The 15914-nt window shown below is 62.6% G+C and overlaps 4 pseudogenes; all 4 read right to left on the bottom strand.

Moving 5' to 3' along the window:
- Window positions 1–2213: 2213 nt before the first annotated feature.
- On the bottom strand, window positions 2214–2332 carry LOC142868313 (uncharacterized; annotated as a pseudogene).
- Window positions 2333–6167: 3835 nt separating this feature from the next.
- Window positions 6168–6286, bottom strand: LOC142868312 (uncharacterized; annotated as a pseudogene).
- Window positions 6287–10106: 3820 nt separating this feature from the next.
- LOC142868350 (uncharacterized) lies at window positions 10107–10226 on the bottom strand (annotated as a pseudogene).
- Window positions 10227–14063: 3837 nt separating this feature from the next.
- LOC142868311 (uncharacterized) lies at window positions 14064–14182 on the bottom strand (annotated as a pseudogene).
- Window positions 14183–15914: the final 1732 nt, after the last annotated feature.

Genomic DNA, 15914 nt, shown 5'->3' with positions numbered 1-15914 from the left:
ATGCTGTGCCACCCCGGGGAACACCACTGCAGGCCACGGCCCTTCCCACCTCCTCCTCCTCCTCCTCCTCCTCCTCCTCCTCCTCCTCCTCCTCCTCCCACCCCGCCCCCGCCCCCGCCCCCACATGGCACAGGGCCCAGAGACACCTCAGACACTTGCTACCCAAAGTGCAAAGGGCATCAGTTGCTCCTCCAAACCCCCCCCCCCAGCCCAGCAGACCACGTTGTCCAGCCAGCCCCCGGGCCTCCCTGGGGTGCCCAGCACAAAAGTGCAGACACCCACCGGACCCTCAATCTCAGTTTTCGGATGTTTTTGCCACTCTAAGGACCCGCAGGCCAGCTGGGCCTTCTGGCAGGACAGAGAGCCCCGGAATCCGACGTGGAGAGCTGGGTATACGTCCCCATGAGGAGGCGGTCCCCACCTCCTCGGCTATCCCCTTGCGGGGAGCGGCAGCCGCGGGGCCTCAGAGAAGACACCAGGCTGGGCCCCCACGGCACAGCGGGAGCACGTCCCCCGCAGGCCACTTAGCGAAGGCGGCCAGCCGGCGGACGGTTGGGTTGCACGAGACGCTGCGGCCGCCCTGCTACCGGGTTCCTGGGAGGGCGTCCTGGAACCAGCGTCCACACCAAGCCCTTGGAAGGCCCAGGCGACGGAGGAGCCCCGTCAGGCAGGGGCCGAGGACGGTGACGGCCCGGGCGGGGACGAGCGTGTCAGGCAGGGGCAGAGGACGGTGACAGGTGATAGGCCGGGCGGGAAGGAGTCAGTCAGGCAGGGGCCGTGGAGGAGACGGGCTGGGTAAGGGTTAGGGTTAGTGTCAGGGCACAAGTCACAATCGCAAAGACCTGGAAGCCACCCGAGTGCCCATCGACCCACGAGTGGGTAAATAAAATGTGGCGCGTGGACACCACGGAGTGCTATTCGGCTATGAGGAGCAGCGGTGAGGGGGCACCTCTCGTGGTTCTCCTGGCCAGAGCTGGAACCCGTTCCAGTAAGCCAAGTATCCCAAGAATGGACACACGAGCACCACGTGCTCGCGCTCACCAGCAAATGGGTACGAACCGATGGACACCTAAGTGGACACAGAGGAATCACCTTCTTCGGGTGGGTGTCGGGCGGGTGGGGGGAGGGGATGGGCATACACATCCATTAGGAATGGGGTGGGTACGCACCGACTGGGGGATGGGCGCACTTGAAGCTCTGACCCGAGGGGGGAGGCTGGGAGAGGGCAACGCACCCGACCTTAACATTGGTGCCCCCACAATATGCTGGAACAACATGAGAGGTAAATGAATAAGAACACGGGGGGGGGGAGGGGGGCACGGGCAACACATGTCACCTTAATACTTGGACTCCCATCATCTGCTTGAAAAGAGAGAGAAAAGAAAATGCAATAATAGAGATAAGAGACACTTTTTAAAAATAATGAATCCGGCCGGGCGCTGTGGCTCACGCCTGTAATCCTAGCTCTTGGGAGGCCGAGGCGGGCGGATTGCTCAAGGTCAGGAGTTCAAAACCAGCCTGAGCAAGAGCGAGACCCCGTCTCTACTATAAATAGAAAGAAATTAATTGGCCAACTGATATATATATAAAAAATTAGCGGGGCATGGTGGCGCATGCCTGCAGTCCCAGCTACCCTGGAGGCTGAGGCAGAAGGATCACTCGAGCCCAGGAGTTTGAAGTTGCTGTGAGCTAGGCTGACGCCACGGCACTCACTCTAGCCTGGGCAACAAACCGAGACTCTGTCTCAAAAAAAAAAAAAAAAAAAAATGAATCCGAAGAGAAAAGTAAAAGGAGGCCTGTGGAGCAGGTCTGGGTGTGACTCCGGATCCCCGAACATCAGGTGCCACCACCAAAGATTCCTACGTGTAGCCCATAGAACCCCAAAAGCAACGGGAGGAGTTCTGGTCACATACTCCCTCAAAATGACATCCTGGCCTTCTTCTGGAACTCCCTCCCCTCTCAGACTCTCAAGGTTTCCTCCAGCGTGTCGGCTCCCACAGAGCAGACCTTTGGTCTGAGACCTGACTGTCCAGAAGCCACGCATGCTGCCGCGTGGCGGCGGTGTCACGGCTCGGGACAAGAGGAGGCCCAACGGCGCGGGCTGGGGCGCCAGGCACCGCGGCGGGCGCTGAGGGTGGGGGTCACCCCCACCCCGGGCCGCCCCCGCACTCCCAGAAACGCGACAGAACCAGAGGCAAAAAAAAAAAAGAAGAAGCCTACGGCACCCGGTATTCCCGGGCGGTCTCCCATCCAAGTTCTAACCAGGCCCGACCCTGCTTAGCTTCCGAGACCAGACGGGATCGGGCGCGTTCGGGGTGGTGTGGCCGTGGACGGCGGAGGGCGCCCCTGCCCCGCTCAAGAAGCCGAGCCTCTCTGCGCTTCCCCGCCGCCTCCTCCCGCCCCAGGCCCCGCGCCGGGTCGGGCCTGTTGAGTTCGCCGGCCGGGTCCCGCGGGCTCCGAGGGACGGGGGGTGACAGGCGGGGCGGGCCGGGGTTGGGGGCTGTCTCTGTACACACACACACTCACACTCACACTCACTCACTCACTCACACTCACACAAGATGCGCCTCCACGGCTGGACCCGCCAAGGTGGAGACCTTCAAGCCCCCCTCCTCTCCTCGCCTGGCCTCCTTCACCTCCCCGCCCCCCACCCCCAGCGCGCCGGGGCCGCAGACTGCGCACGGGCGGGAGGGGCGGGGCGCTCGCCCTTTGACCCCAGCCAGGGGCGGCCCTCCCCCACAACCCCTTTCAGCTGCGCCCCCCACCCTGTGGCCCGGCGGCCGCCTATTCCCCCGGGCCAGGGCTGGGGCACAGCGCACGGGGGAGGGGAGCCAGTGTATGGGGCGTCTCTCTCTCTCTCGGGATGTGTCCCATGGGTGGGGTGGGGTGGGGTGGCGTGGTTTGTGGGGCGCTGAAGAAATCAGTCCCCTCCATCTCCTCCCTCTGGAAAACACCCAAGCCCTTGGAGAACTGCCCGCACCGCTACCGTGGGGGCCGGGACCCTCCTCTGTGTCCTCCTGTGGCCCAGTCCAAGGGGCCTGGGCCTGGCCGGGGCTGCACTGGACCCCAACCACCCTGGCGTGTGGACTCGCTAAAAATCGGCCATTAGATATTGGATTCCAGCGTCATTGAGGTCATTTCACTAATGAGTGCACCGCAAAGAGTTTCCTAATCCATCTGTGAGGGTGGCAACCGAAAGAGAATTTTAGAGCTGACAGAATAGGCGAGGAAAGGCATAGGAGATTTCCACACCCAGTAAGGAAGCCTTTCCCGAAGTGGAAGAAAGAAAGGAGCAAACAGAGACACCGGTAGCCCGCCCGGATCAGAGTCTGCCCCTGAGAGAAAGTACCCTGACCAGGTTCACCCGTGGGTGGGTCGCGAGCTAGCGGCACTCAGAAGAGCGAGGCCCGCAGTCTGTGCAGAAGACACCTGCACTCGGGTGTGTGTGGCGGCACAATTCACAAGCAGCTCCAGATGTTAAGCCAAGGAGAAGCCAGGGAGTTCCCAACGCCCCAGGTGTCCTCAGCCCACGACTGGCTGCTGTGGGAATGCGAAGCCCGGCTCCTTGTCTCAGAGCGGGGCAACCAGGAGGTGTGATGTCCACCCCGGGGTTCCCAGGAGGATCAGACTGAAGCTGGGACTTGGCCTGAAAGTGTCCCCTCGCATGGCCACCCCCTTCCCCTTCCTGCTCCTCTACTCCTGGTGCCCCTCCATCCAGGGGCCAGACCTTAAAGAGTCACCCGCAAGAGAATCCTGGTCCCAAAGGAGCCTTCTGGGGGACCCCTGCTGAGAGAGGTTGTGGGCATGGCCCGCTGGGGCTCTGCCCGACCCAGGGCTGAGAGATGCAACCTCCCAGCTCTGGGTCCCTGCAGGAAGTGTTGGCAAGCACAGGGCCAGTCCTCCAAAGGCCCAGGTGCAGGGAGCCCAGGCCAAGCAGCCTGTGGAAGAAGCCACATGCTGTGCCACCCCGGGGAACACCACTGCAGGCCACGGCCCTTCCCACCTCCTCCTCCTCCTCCTCCTCCTCCTCCTCCTCCTCCTCCTCCTCCTCCCACCCCGCCCCCGCCCCCGCCCCCACATGGCACAGGGCCCAGAGACACCTCAGACACTTGCTACCCAAAGTGCAAAGGGCATCAGTTGCTCCTCCAAACCCCCCCCCCCAGCCCAGCAGACCACGTTGTCCAGCCAGCCCCCGGGCCTCCCTGGGGTGCCCAGCACAAAAGTGCAGACACCCACCGGACCCTCAATCTCAGTTTTCGGATGTTTTTGCCACTCTAAGGACCCGCAGGCCAGCTGGGCCTTCTGGCAGGACAGAGAGCCCCGGAATCCGACGTGGAGAGCTGGGTATACGTCCCCATGAGGAGGCGGTCCCCACCTCCTCGGCTATCCCCTTGCGGGGAGCGGCAGCCGCGGGGCCTCAGAGAAGACACCAGGCTGGGCCCCCACGGCACAGCGGGAGCACGTCCCCCGCAGGCCACTTAGCGAAGGCGGCCAGCCGGCGGACGGTTGGGTTGCACGAGACGCTGCGGCCGCCCTGCTACCGGGTTCCTGGGAGGGCGTCCTGGAACCAGCGTCCACACCAAGCCCTTGGAAGGCCCAGGCGACGGAGGAGCCCCGTCAGGCAGGGGCCGAGGACGGTGACGGCCCGGGCGGGGACGAGCGTGTCAGGCAGGGGCAGAGGACGGTGACAGGTGATAGGCCGGGCGGGAAGGAGTCAGTCAGGCAGGGGCCGTGGAGGAGACGGGCTGGGTAAGGGTTAGGGTTAGTGTCAGGGCACAAGTCACAATCGCAAAGACCTGGAAGCCACCCGAGTGCCCATCGACCCACGAGTGGGTAAATAAAATGTGGCGCGTGGACACCACGGAGTGCTATTCGGCTATGAGGAGCAGCGGTGAGGGGGCACCTCTCGTGGTTCTCCTGGCCAGAGCTGGAACCCGTTCCAGTAAGCCAAGTATCCCAAGAATGGACACACGAGCACCACGTGCTCGCGCTCACCAGCAAATGGGTACGAACCGATGGACACCTAAGTGGACACAGAGGAATCACCTTCTTCGGGTGGGTGTCGGGCGGGTGGGGGGAGGGGATGGGCATACACATCCATTAGGAATGGGGTGGGTACGCACCGACTGGGGGATGGGCGCACTTGAAGCTCTGACCCGAGGGGGGAGGCTGGGAGAGGGCAACGCACCCGACCTTAACATTGGTGCCCCCACAATATGCTGGAACAACATGAGAGGTAAATGAATAAGAACACGGGGGGGGGGAGGGGGGCACGGGCAACACATGTCACCTTAATACTTGGACTCCCATCATCTGCTTGAAAAGAGAGAGAAAAGAAAATGCAATAATAGAGATAAGAGACACTTTTTAAAAATAATGAATCCGGCCGGGCGCTGTGGCTCACGCCTGTAATCCTAGCTCTTGGGAGGCCGAGGCGGGCGGATTGCTCAAGGTCAGGAGTTCAAAACCAGCCTGAGCAAGAGCGAGACCCCGTCTCTACTATAAATAGAAAGAAATTAATTGGCCAACTGATATATATATAAAAAATTAGCGGGGCATGGTGGCGCATGCCTGCAGTCCCAGCTACCCTGGAGGCTGAGGCAGAAGGATCACTCGAGCCCAGGAGTTTGAAGTTGCTGTGAGCTAGGCTGACGCCACGGCACTCACTCTAGCCTGGGCAACAAACCGAGACTCTGTCTCAAAAAAAAAAAAAAAAAAAAATGAATCCGAAGAGAAAAGTAAAAGGAGGCCTGTGGAGCAGGTCTGGGTGTGACTCCGGATCCCCGAACATCAGGTGCCACCACCAAAGATTCCTACGTGTAGCCCATAGAACCCCAAAAGCAACGGGAGGAGTTCTGGTCACATACTCCCTCAAAATGACATCCTGGCCTTCTTCTGGAACTCCCTCCCCTCTCAGACTCTCAAGGTTTCCTCCAGCGTGTCGGCTCCCACAGAGCAGACCTTTGGTCTGAGACCTGACTGTCCAGAAGCCACGCATGCTGCCGCGTGGCGGCGGTGTCACGGCTCGGGACAAGAGGAGGCCCAACGGCGCGGGCTGGGGCGCCAGGCACCGCGGCGGGCGCTGAGGGTGGGGGTCACCCCCACCCCGGGCCGCCCCCGCACTCCCAGAAACGCGACAGAACCAGAGGCAAAAAAAAAAAAGAAGAAGCCTACGGCACCCGGTATTCCCGGGCGGTCTCCCATCCAAGTTCTAACCAGGCCCGACCCTGCTTAGCTTCCGAGACCAGACGGGATCGGGCGCGTTCGGGGTGGTGTGGCCGTGGACGGCGGAGGGCGCCCCTGCCCCGCTCAAGAAGCCGAGCCTCTCTGCGCTTCCCCGCCGCCTCCTCCCGCCCCAGGCCCCGCGCCGGGTCGGGCCTGTTGAGTTCGCCGGCCGGGTCCCGCGGGCTCCGAGGGACGGGGGGTGACAGGCGGGGCGGGCAGGGAGCGGCGGGCCGGGGTTGGGGGCTGTCTCTGTACACACACACACTCACACTCACACTCACTCACTCACTCACACTCACACAAGATGCGCCTCCACGGCTGGACCCGCCAAGGTGGAGACCTTCAAGCCCCCCTCCTCTCCTCGCCTGGCCTCCTTCACCTCCCCGCCCCCCACCCCCAGCGCGCCGGGGCCGCAGACTGCGCACGGGCGGGAGGGGCGGGGCGCTCGCCCTTTGACCCCAGCCAGGGGCGGCCCTCCCCCACAACCCCTTTCAGCTGCGCCCCCCACCCTGTGGCCCGGCGGCCGCCTATTCCCCCGGGCCAGGGCTGGGGCACAGCGCACGGGGGAGGGGAGCCAGTGTATGGGGCGTCTCTCTCTCTCGGGATGTGTCCCATGGGTGGGGTGGGGTGGCGTGGTTTGTGGGGCGCTGAAGAAATCAGTCCCCTCCATCTCCTCCCTCTGGAAAACACCCAAGCCCTTGGAGAACTGCCCGCACCGCTACCGTGGGGGCCGGGACCCTCCTCTGTGTCCTCCTGTGGCCCAGTCCAAGGGGCCTGGGCCTGGCCGGGGCTGCACTGGACCCCAACCACCCTGGCGTGTGGACTCGCTAAAAATCGGCCATTAGATATTGGATTCCAGCGTCATTGAGGTCATTTCACTAATGAGTGCACCGCAAAGAGTTTCCTAATCCATCTGTGAGGGTGGCAACCGAAAGAGAATTTTAGAGCTGACAGAATAGGCGAGGAAAGGCATAGGAGATTTCCACACCCAGTAAGGAAGCCTTTCCCGAAGTGGAAGAAAGAAAGGAGCAAACAGAGACACCGGTAGCCCGCCCGGATCAGAGTCTGCCCCTGAGAGAAAGTACCCTGACCAGGTTCACCAGTGGGTGGGTCGCGAGCTAGCGGCACTCAGAAGAGCGAGGCCCGCAGTCTGTGCAGAAGACACCTGCACTCGGGTGTGTGTGGCGGCACAATTCACAAGCAGCTCCAGATGTTAAACCAAGGAGAAGCCAGGGAGTTCCCAACGCCCCAGGTGTCCTCAGCCCACGACTGGCTGCTGTGGGAATGCGAAGCCCGGCTCCTTGTCTCAGAGCGGGGCAACCAGGAGGTGTGATGTCCACCCCGGGGTTCCCAGGAGGATCAGACTGAAGCTGGGACTTGGCCTGAAAGTGTCCCCTCGCATGGCCACCCCCTTCCCCTTCCTGCTCCTCTACTCCTGGTGCCCCTCCATCCAGGGGCCAGACCTTAAAGAGTCACCCGCAAGAGAATCCTGGTCCCAAAGGAGCCTTCTGGGGGACCCCTGCTGAGAGAGGTTGTGGGCATGGCCCGCTGGGGCTCTGCCCGACCCAGGGCTGAGAGATGCAACCTCCCAGCTCTGGGTCCCTGCAGGAAGTGTTGGCAAGCACAGGGCCAGTCCTCCAAAGGCCCAGGTGCAGGGAGCCCAGGCCAAGCAGCCTGTGGAAGAAGCCACATGCTGTGCCACCCCGGGGAACACCACTGCAGGCCACGGCCCTTCCCACCTCCTCCTCCTCCTCCTCCTCCTCCTCCTCCTCCTCCCACCCCGCCCCCGCCCCCACATGGCACAGGGCCCAGAGACACCTCAGACACTTGCTACCCAAAGTGCAAAGGGCATCAGTTGCTCCTCCAAACCCCCCCCCCAGCCCAGCAGACCACGTTGTCCAGCCAGCCCCCGGGCCTCCCTGGGGTGCCCAGCACAAAAGTGCAGACACCCACCGGACCCTCAATCTCAGTTTTCGGATGTTTTTGCCACTCTAAGGACCCGCAGGCCAGCTGGGCCTTCTGGCAGGACAGAGAGCCCCGGAATCCGACGTGGAGAGCTGGGTATACGTCCCCATGAGGAGGCGGTCCCCACCTCCGCGGCTATCCCCTTGCGGGGAGCGGCAGCCGCGGGGCCTCAGAGAAGACACCAGGCTGGGCCCCCACGGCACAGCGGGAGCACGTCCCCCGCAGGCCACTTAGCGACGGCGGCCAGCCGGCGGACGGTTGGGTTGCACGAGACGCTGCGGCCGCCCTGCTACCGGGTTCCTGGGAGGGCGTCCTGGAACCAGCGTCCACACCAAGCCCTTGGAAGGCCCAGGCGACGGAGGAGCCCCGTCAGGCAGGGGCCGAGGACGGTGACGGCCCGGGCGGGGACGAGCGTGTCAGGCAGGGGCAGAGGACGGTGACAGGTGATAGGCCGGGCGGGAAGGAGTCAGTCAGGCAGGGGCCGTGGAGGAGACGGGCTGGGTAAGGGTTAGGGTTAGTGTCAGGGCACAAGTCACAATCGCAAAGACCTGGAAGCCACCCGAGTGCCCATCGACCCACGAGTGGGTAAATAAAATGTGGCGCGTGGACACCACGGAGTGCTATTCGGCTATGAGGAGCAGCGGTGAGGGGGCACCTCTCGTGGTTCTCCTGGCCAGAGCTGGAACCCGTTCCAGTAAGCCAAGTATCCCAAGAATGGACACACGAGCACCACGTGCTCGCGCTCACCAGCAAATGGGTACGAACCGATGGACACCTAAGTGGACACAGAGGAATCACCTTCTTCGGGTGGGTGTCGGGCGGGTGGGGGGAGGGGATGGGCATACACATCCATTAGGAATGGGGTGGGTACGCACCGACTGGGGGATGGGCGCACTTGAAGCTCTGACCCGAGGGGGGAGGCTGGGAGAGGGCAACGCACCCGACCTTAACATTGGTGCCCCCACAATATGCTGGAACAACATGAGAGGTAAATGAATAAGAACACGGGGGGGGGAGGGGGGCACGGGCAACACATGTCACCTTAATACTTGGACTCCCATCATCTGCTTGAAAAGAGAGAGAAAAGAAAATGCAATAATAGAGATAAGAGACACTTTTTAAAAATAATGAATCCGGCCGGGCGCTGTGGCTCACGCCTGTAATCCTAGCTCTTGGGAGGCCGAGGCGGGCGGATTGCTCAAGGTCAGGAGTTCAAAACCAGCCTGAGCAAGAGCGAGACCCCGTCTCTACTATAAATAGAAAGAAATTAATTGGCCAACTGATATATATATAAAAAATTAGCGGGGCATGGTGGCGCATGCCTGCAGTCCCAGCTACCCTGGAGGCTGAGGCAGAAGGATCACTCGAGCCCAGGAGTTTGAAGTTGCTGTGAGCTAGGCTGACGCCACGGCACTCACTCTAGCCTGGGCAACAAACCGAGACTCTGTCTCAAAAAAAAAAAAAAAAAAATGAATCCGAAGAGAAAAGTAAAAGGAGGCCTGTGGAGCAGGTCTGGGTGTGACTCCGGATCCCCGAACATCAGGTGCCACCACCAAAGATTCCTACGTGTAGCCCATAGAACCCCAAAAGCAACGGGAGGAGTTCTGGTCACATACTCCCTCAAAATGACATCCTGGCCTTCTTCTGGAACTCCCTCCCCTCTCAGACTCTCAAGGTTTCCTCCAGCGTGTCGGCTCCCACAGAGCAGACCTTTGGTCTGAGACCTGACTGTCCAGAAGCCACGCATGCTGCCGCGTGGCGGCGGTGTCACGGCTCGGGACAAGAGGAGGCCCAACGGTGCGGGCTGGGGCGCCAGGCACCGCGGCGGGCGCTGAGGGTGGGGGTCACCCCCACCCCGGGCCGCCCCCGCACTCCCAGAAACGCGACAGAACCAGAGGCAAAAAAAGAAAAGAAGAAGCCTACGGCACCCGGTATACACCGGGCGGTCTCCCATCCAAGTTCTAACCAGGCCCGACCCTGCTTAGCTTCCGAGACCAGACGGGATCGGGCGCGTTCGGGGTGGTGTGGCCGTGGACGGCGGAGGGCGCCCCTGCCCCGCTCAAGAAGCCGAGCCTCTCTGCGCTTCCCCGCCGCCTCCTCCCGCCCCAGGCCCCGCGCCGGGTCGGGCCTGTTGAGTTCGCCGGCCGGGTCCCGCGGGCTCCGAGGGACGGGGGGTGACAGGCGGGGCGGGCAGGGAGCGGCGGGCCGGGGTTGGGGGCTGTCTCTGTACACACACACACTCACACTCACACTCACTCACTCACTCACACTCACACAAGATGCGCCTCCACGGCTGGACCCGCCAAGGTGGAGACCTTCAAGCCCCCCTCCTCTCCTCGCCTGGCCTCCTTCACCTCCCCGCCCCCCACCCCCAGCGCGCCGGGGCCGCAGACTGCGCACGGGCGGGAGGGGCGGGGCGCTCGCCCTTTGACCCCAGCCAGGGGCGGCCCTCCCCCACAACCCCTTTCAGCTGCGCCCCCCACCCTGTGGCCCGGCGGCCGCCTATTCCCCCGGGCCAGGGCTGGGGCACAGCGCACGGGGGAGGGGAGCCAGTGTATGGGGCGTCTCTCTCTCTCGGGATGTGTCCCATGGGTGGGGTGGTGTGGTTTGTGGGGCGCGGAAGAAATCAGTCCCCTCCATCTCCTCCCTCTGGAAAACACCCAAGCCCTTGGAGAACTGCCCGCACCGCTACCGTGGGGGCCGGGACCCTCCTCTGTGTCCTCCTGTGGCCCAGTCCAAGGGGCCTGGGCCTGGCCGGGGCTGCACTGGACCCCAACCACCCTGGCGTGTGGACTCGCTAAAAATCGGCCATTAGATATTGGATTCCAGCGTCATTGAGGTCATTTCACTAATGAGTGCACCGCAAAGAGTTTCCTAATCCATCTGTGAGGGTGGCAACCGAAAGAGAATTTTAGAGCTGACAGAATAGGCGAGGAAAGGCATAGGAGATTTCCACACCCAGTAAGGAAGCCTTTCCCGAAGTGGAAGAAAGAAAGGAGCAAACAGAGACACCGGTAGCCCGCCCGGATCAGAGTCTGCCCCTGAGAGAAAGTACCCTGACCAGGTTCACCCGTGGGTGGGTCGCGAGCTAGCGGCACTCAGAAGAGCGAGGCCCGCAGTCTGTGCAGAAGACACCTGCACTCGGGTGTGTGTGGCGGCACAATTCACAAGCAGCTCCAGATGTTAAACCAAGGAGAAGCCAGGGAGTTCCCAACGCCCCAGGTGTCCTCAGCCCACGACTGGCTGCTGTGGGAATGCGAAGCCCGGCTCCTTGTCTCAGAGCGGGGCAACCAGGAGGTGTGATGTCCACCCCGGGGTTCCCAGGAGGATCAGACTGAAGCTGGGACTTGGCCTGAAAGTGTCCCCTCGCATGGCCACCCCCTTCCCCTTCCTGCTCCTCTACTCCTGGTGCCCCTCCATCCAGGGGCCAGACCTTAAAGAGTCACCCGCAAGAGAATCCTGGTCCCAAAGGAGCCTTCTGGGGGACCCCTGCTGAGAGAGGTTGTGGGCATGGCCCGCTGGGGCTCTGCCCGACCCAGGGCTGAGAGATGCAACCTCCCAGCTCTGGGTCCCTGCAGGAAGTGTTGGCAAGCACAGGGCCAGTCCTCCAAAGGCCCAGGTGCAGGGAGCCCAGGCCAAGCAGCCTGTGGAAGAAGCCACATGCTGTGCCACCCCGGGGAACACCACTGCAGGCCACGGCCCTTCCCACCTCCTCCTCCTCCTCCTCCTCCTCCTCCTCCTCCTCCTCCTCCTCCTCCCACCCCGCCCCCGCCCCCGCCCCCACATGGCACAGGGCCCAGAGACACCTCAGACACTTGCTACCCAAAGTGCAAAGGGCATCAGTTGCTCCTCCAAACCCCCCCCCCCAGCCCAGCAGACCACGTTGTCCAGCCAGCCCCCGGGCCTCCCTGGGGTGCCCAGCACAAAAGTGCAGACACCCACCGGACCCTCAATCTCAGTTTTCGGATGTTTTTGCCACTCTAAGGACCCGCAGGCCAGCTGGGCCTTCTGGCAGGACAGAGAGCCCCGGAATCCGACGTGGAGAGCTGGGTATACGTCCCCATGAGGAGGCGGTCCCCACCTCCTCGGCTATCCCCTTGCGGGGAGCGGCAGCCGCGGGGCCTCAGAGAAGACACCAGGCTGGGCCCCCACGGCACAGCGGGAGCACGTCCCCCGCAGGCCACTTAGCGAAGGCGGCCAGCCGGCGGACGGTTGGGTTGCACGAGACGCTGCGGCCGCCCTGCTACCGGGTTCCTGGGAGGGCGTCCTGGAACCAGCGTCCACACCAAGCCCTTGGAAGGCCCAGGCGACGGAGGAGCCCCGTCAGGCAGGGGCCGAGGACGGTGACGGCCCGGGCGGGGACGAGCGTGTCAGGCAGGGGCAGAGGACGGTGACAGGTGATAGGCCGGGCGGGAAGGAGTCAGTCAGGCAGGGGCCGTGGAGGAGACGGGCTGGGTAAGGGTTAGGGTTAGTGTCAGGGCACAAGTCACAATCGCAAAGACCTGGAAGCCACCCGAGTGCCCATCGACCCACGAGTGGGTAAATAAAATGTGGCGCGTGGACACCACGGAGTGCTATTCGGCTATGAGGAGCAGCGGTGAGGGGGCACCTCTCGTGGTTCTCCTGGCCAGAGCTGGAACCCGTTCCAGTAAGCCAAGTATCCCAAGAATGGACACACGAGCACCACGTGCTCGCGCTCACCAGCAAATGGGTACGAACCGATGGACACCTAAGTGGACACAGAGGAATCACCTTCTTCGGGTGGGTGTCGGGCGGGTGGGGGGAGGGGATGGGCATACACATCCATTAGGAATGGGGTGGGTACGCACCGACTGGGGGATGGGCGCACTTGAAGCTCTGACCCGAGGGGGGAGGCTGGGAGAGGGCAACGCACCCGACCTTAACATTGGTGCCCCCACAATATGCTGGAACAACATGAGAGGTAAATGAATAAGAACACGGGGGGGGGGAGGGGGGCACGGGCAACACATGTCACCTTAATACTTGGACTCCCATCATCTGCTTGAAAAGAGAGAGAAAAGAAAATGCAATAATAGAGATAAGAGACACTTTTTAAAAATAATGAATCCGGCCGGGCGCTGTGGCTCACGCCTGTAATCCTAGCTCTTGGGAGGCCGAGGCGGGCGGATTGCTCAAGGTCAGGAGTTCAAAACCAGCCTGAGCAAGAGCGAGACCCCGTCTCTACTATAAATAGAAAGAAATTAATTGGCCAACTGATATATATATAAAAAATTAGCGGGGCATGGTGGCGCATGCCTGCAGTCCCAGCTACCCTGGAGGCTGAGGCAGAAGGATCACTCGAGCCCAGGAGTTTGAAGTTGCTGTGAGCTAGGCTGACGCCACGGCACTCACTCTAGCCTGGGCAACAAACCGAGACTCTGTCTCAAAAAAAAAAAAAAAAAAAAATGAATCCGAAGAGAAAAGTAAAAGGAGGCCTGTGGAGCAGGTCTGGGTGTGACTCCGGATCCCCGAACATCAGGTGCCACCACCAAAGATTCCTACGTGTAGCCCATAGAACCCCAAAAGCAACGGGAGGAGTTCTGGTCACATACTCCCTCAAAATGACATCCTGGCCTTCTTCTGGAACTCCCTCCCCTCTCAGACTCTCAAGGTTTCCTCCAGCGTGTCGGCTCCCACAGAGCAGACCTTTGGTCTGAGACCTGACTGTCCAGAAGCCACGCATGCTGCCGCGTGGCGGCGGTGTCACGGCTCGGGACAAGAGGAGGCCCAACGGCGCGGGCTGGGGCGCCAGGCACCGCGGCGGGCGCTGAGGGTGGGGGTCACCCCCACCCCGGGCCGCCCCCGCACTCCCAGAAACGCGACAGAACCAGAGGCAAAAAAAAAAAAGAAGAAGCCTACGGCACCCGGTATTCCCGGGCGGTCTCCCATCCAAGTTCTAACCAGGCCCGACCCTGCTTAGCTTCCGAGACCAGACGGGATCGGGCGCGTTCGGGGTGGTGTGGCCGTGGACGGCGGAGGGCGCCCCTGCCCCGCTCAAGAAGCCGAGCCTCTCTGCGCTTCCCCGCCGCCTCCTCCCGCCCCAGGCCCCGCGCCGGGTCGGGCCTGTTGAGTTCGCCGGCCGGGTCCCGCGGGCTCCGAGGGACGGGGGGTGACAGGCGGGGCGGGCCGGGGTTGGGGGCTGTCTCTGTACACACACACACTCACACTCACACTCACTCACTCACTCACACTCACACAAGATGCGCCTCCACGGCTGGACCCGCCAAGGTGGAGACCTTCAAGCCCCCCTCCTCTCCTCGCCTGGCCTCCTTCACCTCCCCGCCCCCCACCCCCAGCGCGCCGGGGCCGCAGACTGCGCACGGGCGGGAGGGGCGGGGCGCTCGCCCTTTGACCCCAGCCAGGGGCGGCCCTCCCCCACAACCCCTTTCAGCTGCGCCCCCCACCCTGTGGCCCGGCGGCCGCCTATTCCCCCGGGCCAGGGCTGGGGCACAGCGCACGGGGGAGGGGAGCCAGTGTATGGGGCGTCTCTCTCTCTCTCGGGATGTGTCCCATGGGTGGGGTGGGGTGGGGTGGCGTGGTTTGTGGGGCGCTGAAGAAATCAGTCCCCTCCATCTCCTCCCTCTGGAAAACACCCAAGCCCTTGGAGAACTGCCCGCACCGCTACCGTGGGGGCCGGGACCCTCCTCTGTGTCCTCCTGTGGCCCAGTCCAAGGGGCCTGGGCCTGGCCGGGGCTGCACTGGACCCCAACCACCCTGGCGTGTGGACTCGCTAAAAATCGGCCATTAGATATTGGATTCCAGCGTCATTGAGGTCATTTCACTAATGAGTGCACCGCAAAGAGTTTCCTAATCCATCTGTGAGGGTGGCAACCGAAAGAGAATTTTAGAGCTGACAGAATAGGCGAGGAAAGGCATAGGAGATTTCCACACCCAGTAAGGAAGCCTTTCCCGAAGTGGAAGAAAGAAAGGAGCAAACAGAGACACCGGTAGCCCGCCCGGATCAGAGTCTGCCCCTGAGAGAAAGTACCCTGACCAGGTTCACCCGTGGGTGGGTCGCGAGCTAGCGGCACTCAGAAGAGCGAGGCCCGCAGTCTGTGCAGAAGACACCTGCACTCGGGTGTGTGTGGCGGCACAATTCACAAGCAGCTCCAGATGTTAAGCCAAGGAGAAGCCAGGGAGTTCCCAACGCCCCAGGTGTCCTCAGCCCACGACTGGCTGCTGTGGGAATGCGAAGCCCGGCTCCTTGTCTCAGAGCGGGGCAACCAGGAGGTGTGATGTCCACCCCGGGGTTCCCAGGAGGATCAGACTGAAGCTGGGACTTGGCCTGAAAGTGTCCCCTCGCATGGCCACCCCCTTCCCCTTCCTGCTCCTCTACTCCTGGTGCCCCTCCATCCAGGGGCCAGACCTTAAAGAGTCACCCGCAAGAGAATCCTGGTCCCAAAGGAGCCTTCTGGGGGACCCCTGCTGAGAGAGGTTGTGGGCATGGCCCGCTGGGGCTCTGCCCGACCCAGGGCTGAGAGATGCAACCTCCCAGCTCTGGGTCCCTGCAGGAAGTGTTGGCAAGCACAGGGCCAGTCCTCCAAAGGCCCAGGTGCAGGGAGCCCAGGCCAAGCAGCCTGTGGAAGAAGCCACATGCTGTGCCACCCCGGGGAACACCACTGCAGGCCACGGCCCTTCCCACCTCCTCCTCCTCCTCCTCCTCCTCCTCCTCCTCCTCCTCCTCCTCCTCCCACCCCGCCCCC

The sequence above is a fragment of the Microcebus murinus genome, unplaced genomic scaffold (assembly GCF_040939455.1).
Source record: "Microcebus murinus isolate Inina unplaced genomic scaffold, M.murinus_Inina_mat1.0 scaf029_hap2_Mmur4.0, whole genome shotgun sequence".
In the NCBI taxonomy this organism is placed as follows: domain Eukaryota; kingdom Metazoa; phylum Chordata; class Mammalia; order Primates; family Cheirogaleidae; genus Microcebus; species Microcebus murinus.
Note: the sequence above shows the minus strand (reverse complement) of the source record. Positions and strands in the feature narration are given on the sequence as shown.